General features: G+C 45.3%; 1 protein-coding gene across 2 annotated transcripts in view; it reads left to right on the forward strand.

The window, feature by feature from the left end:
* Positions 1-3,215: 3,215 nt before the first annotated feature.
* The window catches only part of SLC39A14 (solute carrier family 39 member 14), a 40,676-nt gene continuing 30,687 nt past the window's right edge, over positions 3,216-13,204 (forward strand). Inside the window, exon 1 of one of the 2 annotated variants that reach the window (XM_083713637.1) lies at positions 3,216-3,391. The gene's annotated coding sequence lies outside the window, so the exon portion shown is untranslated. The remainder of the gene's footprint in view (positions 3,392-13,204) is intronic. The other variant, XM_083713638.1, reaches the window with a different exon arrangement.

The following is a 13,204-nucleotide window of genomic DNA, read 5'->3' on the forward strand; positions in this document are numbered from 1 at the left end:
CAACCATCGGGAAGGATAGAAGGTGGAATCACTAGAGGGGATGCTGCTGTAGATGTATCTAATTATAATTAACTGCATTTACATGCTTCCCACTTTTATATATATATATATATAATGAGGCCATTTTAAAGTTGAAATGCACAGCCTACCATCTTACATGGTCTCCCATCAACAGATGCTTTATATGATAGAACCTAACCACTACATCTTTCTGCACTGAAGAATCTGCAATAGATTAGGACAGGAATTGTCTGTGTAGCTTTTATGGGTTTAAAAAGCTGGAGAAGAGGTTTATGAGATGGAGAAAGCCCCTGGCTTTCAGACGTACTTTGGGTCAACCATTTACATATCATCATATGTATAAAACTGTTTGGAGGGGGGAGATGGCGGAGAGTGGAGAACCGTGGTGAGAAACATGTAATGTTCAACGGAAATAATCTTAGGAAGCCGAAGCCTTGAAGAATTTCTGCTAGTCAGCACAATCAATACTAGTGGGCTAGTTGGACCAACGATCTGGCTTGCCATTTTACAGGGGTGGCTGGCTGGTGCCCATTAGCAGGCTGAACCAGCACTCGGGTTTCCCCCAATGCTCTTCCCAGCTGAATCCTACAATGACAACACTGGTGCTAAGGAGGAGATGGCGGCAGCTCCTTGGACAGGTTGTCAGTAAGGCAGGTGGGTGGGAGCAGGCTGAAAACAGACTGAGATGCCTGGGGGCTGTACGCCATTTGCCCCAAAGGACCAACCACAGCATATTTATATGACATGTGGATAAATAGGCTTAGGATTTTATATAAGTTAAGTGATGAATCAATATGTATAATTTCAAAAGGTAAAGATTGAAAGATGTTAAAGCTACAGATAAATTTAATAAGAACTGTGATCTGGAAAACCGTTAAATGGATATGCATGGAAATTCAACCAAGGGGAAGCGAGGAAGTCACTTAACTGTGTTAATGAGTATAATTTCTAATAAGATTATGATTTGTGCTTGTTTGTTTATAATTTTGTGAACATTAATAAAAAAAATAGGGGGGGGGGAATACAACATGTGGATAAGGAAGCTGGTTCTCTGACGTGTCCTGAGAAGTATTGCCTAGTGTCCCCAGGTAATCTGGCTGGTGTATAGATCGGCGGGGTGAGGGACGGACGGACGGACACGGACCTCTGGCTTGCAGTCCTCAGAACTCTCAAGGCTGCACCACTCACTGGTCCTTCTCCATACCCGCTTTGAGTGTTTTTGTTTGGCTATAATGTGTCCTTGAACACTAATAAAGTGGTACCTCGGGTTACATACGCTTCAGGTTACATACACTTCAGGTTACAGACTCCGCTAACCCAGAAATATTGCTTCAGATTAAGAACTTTGCTTCAGGATGAGAACAGACATTGTGGAAGGCCCCATTAGCTAAAGTGGTGCTTCAGGTTAAGAACAGTTTCAGGTTAAGTACGGACCTCCAGAACAAATTAAGTACTTAACCTGAGGTACCACTGTAATGCCTCATGCTTGTCTGGATGGAGAATAGAGAGAGCTGTGACAGTGTAAGGAAGCTAGTCTATTGTACAACCGTAAAAATTGCATTACTTTCTCCACCCACTTTCACCTCTGGCCCCGCACCAGAAAGTTGCTTGGGAGTGTGGCTTTGGACAGAAAAATATTCCCCATCCCTGCAGTATGGCAGGAGACCAGCCGCTGCTATGGATGTGGCTCAGCTGTGGAGCAGCAAGGTGTGAAGGGGCTGCCTTGGCCTGGCAACGGTGCCTAGGGGAACTTTGGGACAACGCAGTGTGCATTAACTTGCTAGCACAGCCACATCAGCCTGACGTAAGAGCCTTGCTGGATCCGGCCAAAGGCTCCTAGAATCCAGCACCCTGTTCTCAGAATGGTCCGTCAGGTGCCTACGGGAAGCCTGTAAGGATGACCAGAGTGAAACACCAATCTCCCCGCTTGTGATTTTCAGAGCCATGTTGCCTCCAACAGAGAACATAACAATTGTGGCTAGGAGTCACTGATTGCTCTATCCTCCATGAATTTGGCTATCCCAAGTTGGTGGCCATCATTACATTTTGCCAGACAAATTCCATAGTTTACCTGTGTGCCGTATGAATAAGTACTTTCTTTTGGGCTGTCCTGAATATTGCCACATTCCGCTTCATTGGATGACCTCAGGTTCTAGTATTATGAGGACAAAACCTTTTGTCTACTTTCTCCACACCTTTGCAAAACCACTAGCATGCTTTCCCCCTCTAAACTGTGAAACCCCCCAGATGCTGCAACCTTTCCTCATACTGGAGTTGCTGTAGCCCTGAAAAATTTTTCTTGTCCTTTCCTGCACCTAGATATAAAAATGTGACATGAACTGCAAATGAACCTGTCTCTTCGCTGGTGCCAGCTCTGCTTTTCTGACTTGCAGATACTTTTTTCTTTTTACTTTAACACAAGAGGGAGCATTTCAAAACAGATCCCTTGCCCCTCTGCCCCACTTGCCGTAACATGCTGCAGAATGAGGGGGTAGAACTGGTGAGATCACTTCAGGCTAATGGTGGAGAATCACCTTACTGAATTCTCCACTATGCAAAAACCACATCCACTCCCTGGAAGCAGCTCAGCAGGGAGGGCTTAAACAAGAACTGTTTGTGTGTGTTCTTTCTTTCTTTCTTTTGAGAGTATTCGGAATGAATGTCTTGCCTGCCACCTGAAGAGGTGCAATCCATTTTACCATCTCTCAGCATTATACCACCACCACCTCTGCCCACAGACAATAGTAGGATTTCAGCAGCATAAAATCAGATCTACTAAAATGCACAGCACTGTGAAAAGCCCTTTTTCTTTTCTTTTCTTAAAAGGCGTGACGACAAGAGCAGCCTCTCCGCCCTGCGCCCCCGCCCCCCGGGGGACAAGCCCGGCGCTTGCGGGAGGCCAGGGCTGCTGCGGCCCCGGGATCGAGGCAGGGGGGAGATGGGGGGCGCGGGGCGAGGCAGGCCTTGGCATCGGGGGGGTTTCCTGGGAGGCGCCCCCCCCCCCGCAGCCTGCCAAGGGTAAAGCAAAGTGCCGCAAAAGATTATTATTATCATCATTATCATTATTATCATCAAAAGCGCCCCGCCTCCCCTCCAGGCGCCACGCGGGACCGGTTCTTCGAGGGGGCGGGGCCCATGCAAATCAGAGCCCGAGTTCCAGAGCCGACGAATAGGAGCGGGCGGGGGGGCAGCGGGGGCGGGGCGCCCTCCTCCCTCGAAAGGCGCATGCGCGGCGGCGGCCCGTCAGTCTCTCCTCCGGCCCGTCAGGCGCCGCTTCTTCTCCGCGCGGCCTTCGCTGAGGGAGCCGAGCGGCCGGCGGGACACGCGTCGAGGGCTGGCCGTGCTGCGGGGACGTGACACGCGTCGTGAGGTAGAGCGGGGCGGGCGGGCCAGGGCCGAGGGGAGGCCGGGCGGGGCTCTTCGCCTGGGCTCTTCAGACATGCCCGCATCCATACACGTGTCATGCTGCCCCGGGGCCTTCCCTCGGGGTCGCGCGCTCCGGGCCCCCCCCCAGTCCTTTGGGCGAAAGGTTTCCTGAGAGTGCCAGGTCAGCCCCCTCCCCCCCCGAGCCAGAAGCCCCCGAGCCAGCCCCCCGCCCCCCCCCGCTCTGCCCGGGTCCCCTCCCGACCCCCTTCTCTCTCTGTCTCGCCCGGCCCAACTCCCTGGTGTTGCCCCCAAGACTCCCCCCCCCCGTCCGCTCCACACAAATGTCCCCTGGGGGACAAGCATCCTTCCATCCCAGCTACTCGACCCGCGTCCAGGGAGCATCTCCGTTCCCACGGCGCCTCCACGAAGGCCGGAATGAAGGATCCCGTTTCCCTCCAGCACCCCCGCCCCAAAGGGCAGCCACGCGGTGTGACATGTTCAGACAGGAGCCGCCATCCAGACTGCTAAGAACATATTCTCCAACCCTAAGGCTGCTTATTTAAATGTCCCTGAATACACTGCCATAAATGCTTCCTGTGGGAGATCCCTGCCCGCCCCCTCCAGTGCACACTGGTCTGCCGCTTTTCTGAGATCCCCTGCTCTTGTTGCACAAGGACTTCATTCCAGGATCTCATCTTCTCCGCTTCCTCTCAGGACTCTTCATGCCCCTAGTGCCCAAACTTCTTTCAAAGAGGGCCAGATCTGATGAAGTGAACACGTGTTCACTTCAAAGTTGTTGAGCTTTTTTTACAATTTTACCCCAAAGTTGTTGAGCTTTTCGAAATGGACTTTGGACATGCCTGCCCTAGTGCCTAACCATGTATCTCTCTGACTTTCCCATCCGTTGTTATCTCCAAAGATTCCACAAGCCTTGTATACTTACATGCTGCTTCATTTTTGTACCATAACCTAGGCCATGGGTAGGCAAACTAAGCCCCGGGGGCCGGATCTGACCCAATTGCCTTCTAAATCTGGCTCACAGATTCTCTGGGAATCAGCGTGTTTTTACATGACTAGAATGTGTGCTTTTATTTAAAATGCATCTCTGGGTTATTTGTGGGGCATAGGAATTTGTTCATTTTTTTTCCAAAATATAGTCCAGCCCCCTGCTGAAAAAGTTTGCTGATCCCTGGCCTAGGCAATCCCTTCCTAACATACCCAGATCCCCCTTATAGTAGATCCTCACTTGTTCTCTCCTTACCATGTTGGGAGTCACGTATGAATGTGTGCAGCCTGCATATTTTTGAGGTGCTGTTGAATACTTATACTTCCAATACAAACTTGTAAATAGCTGTTGGGTTGTTCTTCTCAGAGTTTAATGGTGTGCTATAAGGGTTCAATGGAAGCAGGAATAAATTTCCCAGCAGTTTAAGGTGTTCCCAGATGCTAGATGTGAATGCACTGCCACTCCCTATCTTGCTGCCTGCTTGAGCCTTCAGTTGCTGGACAGGATTGAATAGTGCATAACTCGCATGAAAGATGTGGAAAATGTTGTCACGTCATGGAGGTTTGCCTCTGAGACAGAGTTAAGATTTGTGGGAGGGAATCTGTATACTCTACCAGCCGCAGTGTATTCATCAATCGCTCTCTTGTAAGGGTAGCCAACCGTTGTGGTTCCATAGGCACAGTTGCAATTTGGGTAAACTGCTGTGTGCACCATGCACACACATGTGCACTCATCACAATCACATACATGCATATTCATTATCCCCCTGGCAACAATTGCACTTGAAAAAAGCCTTCTGTGGGCTAAAGTGGAAGGGCTCTTTCAAATATTATTTTTGAGGAGGAGGAGGGGGCAGAAATGAGACGCTGCAAAACACAAGGGAAGGCCTCTGAGGGCACTGTGTTGGTAATGCATGTGTTAGCGGCTAACTGCACATTACACAATAAAAGCAGCTTTGGAAAAATTGGTTTTAGAGGAGAGAATCATGGCAGGAGCATTCCTCATCCAATGTTTCTCTGCTGCAAACTGCTCCACTGCAGCTGTTTGCTAGGACAAAAGTACTTTTCAGCTTTGAAGGGGAGGGGACAGTCACTTGTAGAAGCAGATACAAATAGTACAGGGAAAGGAGTTCTCTGCAGAAGCTAGTTTTGATTCACCTTACCTTTCCCATATTTTATTTATTAAAATGTTTAAAGCACACAGTGTCAAGTGTTTCTACATTTCAAAACATAGAGCAACAATGTCCTGAATCAAAATAATAAATAAAAATCGAATAATAAAAGGTAAATAAAGTTAAATGGACAGTTAAGTCCAGTCATCGGCAACTATGGGGTGCGCTGCTCATCTCGCTTCAGGCCAAGTGAGCCAGTATTTGTCCGCAGACAGCTTTCCAGGTCATGTAGCCAGCATGACTAAACCACTTCTGGCACAACAGGTCACCATGATGAGTGCCAGAGCGCACAGAAATGCCGTTTACCTTTCTGCTGAAGTGGGATCTATTTATCTACTTGCACTAGTGTACTTTTGAACTGCTATGTTGGCAGGAACTGGGACAAAGCAACAGGAGCTCACCTCGTCGTACAGATTCAAACCACCAACTTTCTGATTGGCAAGCCCAAGTGGCTCAGTGGTTTAGACCATAGTACCACCCACTCCCTATCAAAATAATACTGTAAGTCAGTGCAGTGGTACCTCGGGTTACAAACACTTCAGGTTACATATGCTTCAGGTTACACACCCTGCTAACCCAGAAATAGTGCTTCAGGTTAAGAACTTTGCTTCAGGAGAAGGACAGAAATCGGGCTCCGGCGGTGCGGCAGCAGCAGGAGGCCCCATTAGCTAAAGTGATGCTTCAGGTTAAGAACAGTTTCAGGTTAAGAACGGACCTCTGGAACGAATTAAGTACTTAACCCGAGGTATCACTGTAAATGCACATTCAACATAGATGCTGTTTAGATTGTTTGGAAGTCTGGTTCATATACGTGCAACAGAGAGAGAAAATTGTGTGACAATTTCAAAATGAAACAAAACACCCATATACTTTTTAACTTTTTATGTGATTTTATTATTGCCAAAAAATGAAACTCTCTGTCTTTTCCCTAATTAAAGAGAAGTATAAGTAGTGCTAGTTTTCTGTAACTAGAAGACAGAAGTTTAGCAGCACCTTTTATAGGCAGTCATAATATGCTAAATGTATACTATGGAATTTTTCATCCATATCATGCCAAATATTTTGCTAAACATATGTATTCTACTGGTTGTTAGATCCATCTGTCTCAGGAGACAACAGAAGAGTGCACCTTCAAGGGTAAAGTCAAACCATTTTGGAGAGTGAAGTGTCTTTTCTGTGGCTTTAGGTTAATGGAAGGATGTATACAAAATTGTGATATTGCCTCAGGTGAATTCTCCGTTCTGTCATCTGATGGTCTCTGTGGTGTCTCACTTAAGTGTCTGGATGATGCAATGCAGAGTAGTTTATTGGGTGGGACAGGCTTCAGTATAGGAAGCCTTGTGACCTGATGGAGGCTGCTGCTGAGCTGCTGCTGATGGCAGCTTCTTGGCAAAGCAAGTGGTGTGAAGGGGTGATGCCTATTAGCAGCTTAGTCTTAACTTCCTGAATGCATCATGAATAACTCATTTCAGTGTGTGGACAGGAAATTCTTCGGTGTGTTGTGAAGAATCTGGAGAGACTCATCTAGCTAAATTGTTACGGTCTGTTGCTTTCTTACTTAATTGCTAGTGGCAAAGTAAAATGAAAATGCTTAATGAAACATTGCCTCCTTTTATGCTTATCAGAGGTTGTGTCAGGAGTTCTTATATAAATACTCCTTTCTTATGATCCTTATAGGGTGGTTGTAAGGAGTGCGCTGAGAATTTTTAAATAGGAAAGTGGGATAGAAATAGTTTAAATAAATAAGATAATGTATGCAGTTTTTTAAACACTTGCTTGTACAAATGTCAAATATTATTTTCACACCTTTGGTGTCTCTTGTAGCAACCATGACATGATAGTGGTAGAAAGTTTTTAGCCTTCCTAATGCAGGGATCATTTCACAATGAACTGCTTTACTGTAGCTTTCCTGGGGCTTAAACGGCTAAAATCTGGGGAGAGGGGCAGAGTTGATCTTCTAATATTACATTGTTATAGCGACACTTTACCTTGAAGTGCACAGAATGCTATTGACTCTTTATCCAAGGTCAGCACTTCTCATTTCAGTTTTATCTCTTCCTTCTCATGGAATTTTAAGCTCCGGTTGTTAAAAAACACCTTTATAAACTCTGAATTTGTGCAGGTGCCTATGCACAGCTGTGACAGACGGCAACACCTTGTTCCAGTGCCAACCCAGGAAGGTACCCCACTGGCAACAGGTGCACTGTTGTGCTACACTCCTCTTGCCACCAGCTGCTTATTTGTCCCCCAAGGCAAAGAGTATAGGATTTCCACTGCTTCATGGTGATCTACTTGGGAGTAGGGTTGAATTCCAAGTCTTCTGCCTGGCAACTTTGGCCTCTCACCTCTCCTGACCACCCAGCAGCTTGGCTCAAGCAATCCACCCTTGAGTGTGTTCAGCAAGCAGCCCAGTCCAGAAATCCCGTAAAGCAGTGTATTTAAACAGACTATTAAAAGAAAGGGAAAGGTGGAGAAACAGTAAGCCACTTTCAGATGGGAAATAAAACACCAAACTAGAATAGGGATGTAGCTAATCCAATACTAGGCAAGCTTATACAGCAACATTGACACTTTCGGTAGCCTTGGGGGGGGGGGCAAAGTATACAGGCATGATGCCATGTTCTGTGCTCTTTGATTGGGTTGATCAAGGATACCTCACAGAAAGCATCGTGATATGGAGCCTGCTATTCTAACCAACTCTAGGAATTTTTTAAAAATAACCACCTAGGCAATTTTGAGGGTCTTTGGCACATTTCAGGTATGCTACCTGCAGTATGTCAGGAAAAGGAGGTGAAGGACTGTATTCTTCTTTTTACTGTTAGTGTATACTGCCCTTTAGATCACAACATAAAAATACAAAATGAAAACACAGAATACTTTCAAAAAAAACCCAAGCAAACCAGTAACCCCCATCTCACAAAACATTTAAAAGGCCATATTTTTATTATTGTATGGTGAACCTTGATATGAGGTTATGACATCATGGGTAGGTTTTATGAAGCTGTGAAGTAGATTTTGCTCCCCTTGAAAAAAATTGATATAGTGTCTGTGACTGAAAAGGTGCACAGGTATAAGCCTGCAATTTTCCATTGAAGGAAAGGGCTCTGGTGTTTTGCGTGTTTTATATTGTTTTTATACGTATTTGTGGCTACATTTTGTTCACTTCTTTGACATTTTAAAATATGGCTTATATATTTTCTAAATGTGAATGTTTATTCATAAAATCTGTTTAAAAGTGAGTTATAAAGTTTGATGGATCACAAGAGTACGTCATCCTTCTGTGTACATAATTGTCTGGAGCAATTTGACCCTAATTTAATCTTGTGGCAATCTAGGTTAGGCTGCCATGTGGCCATCTGTTTGCACTCCTCTGATGCTGTAGCCCCCACGCAAAAGTTATTGCTATAACGTGATAAAAATGGTTTGGCTAGTGTGCCTTGTGACTGTACTTGACAATGTCATTTCCTAGGTTTTGGACCTGAGCCAAAGCTATGGGGCAGGATTTCGCCCAGTTGTTATGCAAGAGACCTCCTGTCTTCTTTCCTTGTTAATATGCACATGCATGCGTGTATCCAGTTGGTGCTGCGTTTTCTTGTGGACTTTGGAACTTTTATCAGGTGTGTTCCTGGTCTCTGGACTGCCTGATCTGATAGGGCCTAATCTGCACTTGACCAATTAAAGTGTCCCCTTAAAGGTGCTAGTAACTGAGGTCTTTAGCACAGTGTCTGCCATAAGGGCAGCAAATAACTGGTTGTTTCTCTACTTGTAAGAGGATAGTTGTTTTCCACATCCTCTGTCTATGGGCTGTATGTATCAATATACACTTCTACCATTTCAGTGTGCTGTACATTCTGAAAGTTGCATATTGTTGAAAGGTTGACAGGAAGAAGTTAGTTAGTTTGATTTATTACGGCCATTGGCCCATATCTAAAACAATACATCAAAATTTATCCATAAACAATACAATTTAAACAGTTCCAAGTTAAAACACCCATATAAGACCAATTTTACTTCAATTAAGTAAACACTATAGACAATAAGCTCCCTCTATGTCAACCGCAATTCAAATCCCTCAGATTTTGGGGGATATGCGTCTTAGTTCTGGCACTTATTGATGGTTCTTAAGTTTGGCTAAGCTGTCAGAGTCATACAGTGATCCATTTCTCCTCTTATGAAATAAGACATTAATCAGGTATCTAGCAACTGCAAGGGATCTACTTGAGTCTTCGTCGTTTAATAAGTATATTATTTGGGCTTCCTGAGGTCTGTCAGCAATTCTCGATAAATATGGGGCCAGAAACTTGGACCGTGAAGCCGAATGTAAAGGACAACAGAAGATTATATGATATAACGATTCTATAGATCCACTTTTACAGTCACAGAGGAGTGAGATCTGTCCGTTGGAGAGTCTGTTACCCAACACATTTGATGGGAAAACATTGAATCTAGCCTTTATAAAGGCATACCTGTGCATCACCACAGATAAGGTAGTTAAATAAGATGGAAGTTTCGTTGGTGGTGTTAAGCCAAGGTTTATCGGCGAACAGGTGCCACCACCTGTCGCAATATTAAATTGTAAATCCATCTCTTCTAATTTGTGAGTTATAATTCTCTTGGCAGAAATTAAATCCAATTTTAGTAGTTCAGATGGAGACAGTCCTAAGGACACAAGTTTCCCATGTATTATTTTTGCCCAAGGGCTAGGGAAGTCGTCTCTCCAGAGACACTGTATCAAGTGGAGATTTGGAAGTTTATGCCATAGTGCCAACCAGTAACAGAGGATGCATTTCCATAACGTGGTTTCTAGAGATGTAACACTTAGTTCAAGTCGTATAGCAGTATTGCCTACACACCTGGGTAATTTTAGCAACCTACTTAGCAGCTGGTTTTGGATTACCTCCAATTGGGTTAGATTAACAAAGGACCCCCATACTGGGATTGCATATGCTATTGTTGCAATCACCTTTGCCTTGAAAACTTTTAACACTGATGGAATATGGAAAGCCCCATCTGAAAAGAAAAAACGCAGTAGCGCAAAGGAAAAGGCTTTAGCTCTATTCAATACATATGCAAGATGGACCTTCCAGCCCATGTTGTGTTGGAGAAGGACTCCCAAGTACTGAAATTTAAAGACTTGGTCAATGGCTTTTCCATCTATTCTCCAATTATAGGTTTTTCGACTCTTGGTGAAAATTAGGACTTTGGACTTGGCATGATTAATTGTAAGAAAATTTGATTTGCAGTAAGCATCAAAAAATTTTAGTGCCCTCCTAAGGCCAACTCTTGAGAAAGATAGGATCACTGCGTCGTCTGCGTAGAGTAGAAGGGGGCAACGATATTGGGCAAGGCGGGGGGCGTGGATCGTTTCTTGAGAATCTATCAGAGACGCCCTCATATCACTTATAAATAGATTAAAAAGGGTCGGAGCAAGGATACATCCTTGACGGACACCTCTATTGATGGTTACTGAATTTGAGAGGTCGCCAGCCGGAGTGATTCTCACCCTAGCGGCTGATCCGTCATGCAATTTAGTTATTAGCCACAAAAGTCTTTTGTCTATTCCCCATCGTGCTAATTTCCCCCAAAGTAATCCTCTGGGGATGCTGTCAAAAGCGGCCTTTAAATCAATAAAGGCCGCACAAAGTTGGCCTCTATTTGGGGCGGAATATTTCCGAGCAAGGTGGTATAAAAGTAAGACATGATCAACCGCTGACTGATTCGGTCTAAAACCAGCCTGTTCAGGCCCAATCAGGTTATTCTCTTCGGCCCACTTAGTAAGCTTAGTTAACAAGAACCGTGCATATATTTTCCCAATTATTGACAATAAACTGATATTCCTGTAATTTCCCAGATCATCTGTCGAGCCCTTTTTATGAATTGGAATAATAATCGTCTCCTTCCATATTCTTGGAACCTTCCCACTGTTGTTTACGGCATCAAAAGTAACGGCCAGGATTTTCGCCCACCAGTCTCCATGAAGTTTTATAGCTTCCGCCGGGACCGGGGGCTTTTCCAACTTTGAGATTAGAAATGAGTCCGTGGATTTCTTCCGGGTCAGTGGGTGGCCAAAGAGGGAGCTGCTCATAGAATCCATCGATTGTATTAATATTAAGGTCTGGTAAGGCAAAATAGTTCCTCAACAGCCAGAATTTTCGGGAATTACGGGTATTTGAGGCAGCTATAAGTGCATGCCAGCGGTTCAGTTGCCATTCCTGTTTGGCCTTTCCCCCCCCCACATATTTGTAAGCTGATTTTGCTTGATAGTATTCCTTGGGAAGCATAGTCGCCCCTGAGGATTTGTAATCATTATAAATAGCACAAAGATGTTGTTTGGCTTGTTTGCAATTACGGTTAAACCACAGTGCACCTGTCTTGGAGTGGGCCCGATTTGCCTGGTGGGTTGGGACAGTAAAGAATGACGTGAGGTCATTCAACAGATTGGCAAATAGATTAATAGTTTGATCGTGTTCATATGAGGTTATGTCAAGGGCTGAATAGGTTTGTATGATCTCCTGCTGAAAAAATTGAGAATATTTTTGAGCCTGCGTTACAGACCACTTTATACCCTTCACTCGTAATGCCGTATTAATACCCTCTACCGGGTTTTCTGTGTTAGTGTCTAATTGAGTTGGATGACTGTACTCGTCCCCGTGCCAGTCTAGGTCAAACATAGCAGCAAGTGGAAGGTGGTCACTGAACTGAATATTGTCAATCTTAAAAGAGAGAGCTTTCGGCATCAGATCACTCGAGGCTAAAAGGTAATCTAGTACACTGTTTGATTTTATGCCTAGGTGGGTATACTCCCCCGGTATATCGGGAGGGCAGCAACCATTCAGGGGTACTAGGTTTAAGCGAATAGCCATTTTGGACTTCCGGTCGGCGCCAGCGTTTAATGGCTGCCCTTGCCTCGAGCTCCGAGGCAGGACTGCTCCGCGGGTTCGGGTCTGACCCGCTACGGCGAGCGGGGGACCCCTAAAATCACAGGCGCAGGAGCCTGTGAACAAGGAGACTCGGCGGGCACCTTTTGCGCCCCCCGGTACTGCGAAAGAGCCTTTTTAAAGGCTCCGGAGCGGCATCGGGTGTGAGCGCGGTGCTGAGAGTCGCTACCCAGCTCGTGGAGTGAAGCCGCGTCGCCATGAACGGAGAGCGCCGATTCCTTCCTGAAACTGAAAATTGACTGCAACACCCGTGAGTAAGAATTGAGGGACTGAACGGGACATTAAATTCTGAAATTTGGCTGAAAACGGGAAAGGCATAAACTAAGGAAGTCTGCCTCCCCGAACTGCATGATAAACAAAGCAACGAAAGAATAAGCTGCATTTGAAAGAAAAGATATATATTTTTTCCTTAAGCTGTCAAACCTGACATCGGACTCAGACCTCCCCCCAACAGGCAGGAGAAGGGGGGAAGAAAATTGGACATTGCCAACCCGCATTAAAATAATTGGATGGAAAAAAGGGTCTTCCACTGCTAAATCCCCCAGGTCGGGCTACCTGAGCAAGGCACCGGGAAAGTGAACTGTCAGTTTAGACTGGATACAAAGTGGGGTTTGTCTGAAACAAAGTTACTGGACTTTAATGGAATTATTTTGCTGAACTTTTGGTTACATTGAAAAAAGTGAGGATTTACAGTGTGGACTC

This window comes from Podarcis gaigeae, assembly GCF_964106915.1.
Source record: "Podarcis gaigeae genome assembly, chromosome: 15".
NCBI classification, from domain to species: Eukaryota; Metazoa; Chordata; class Lepidosauria; order Squamata; family Lacertidae; genus Podarcis; species Podarcis gaigeae.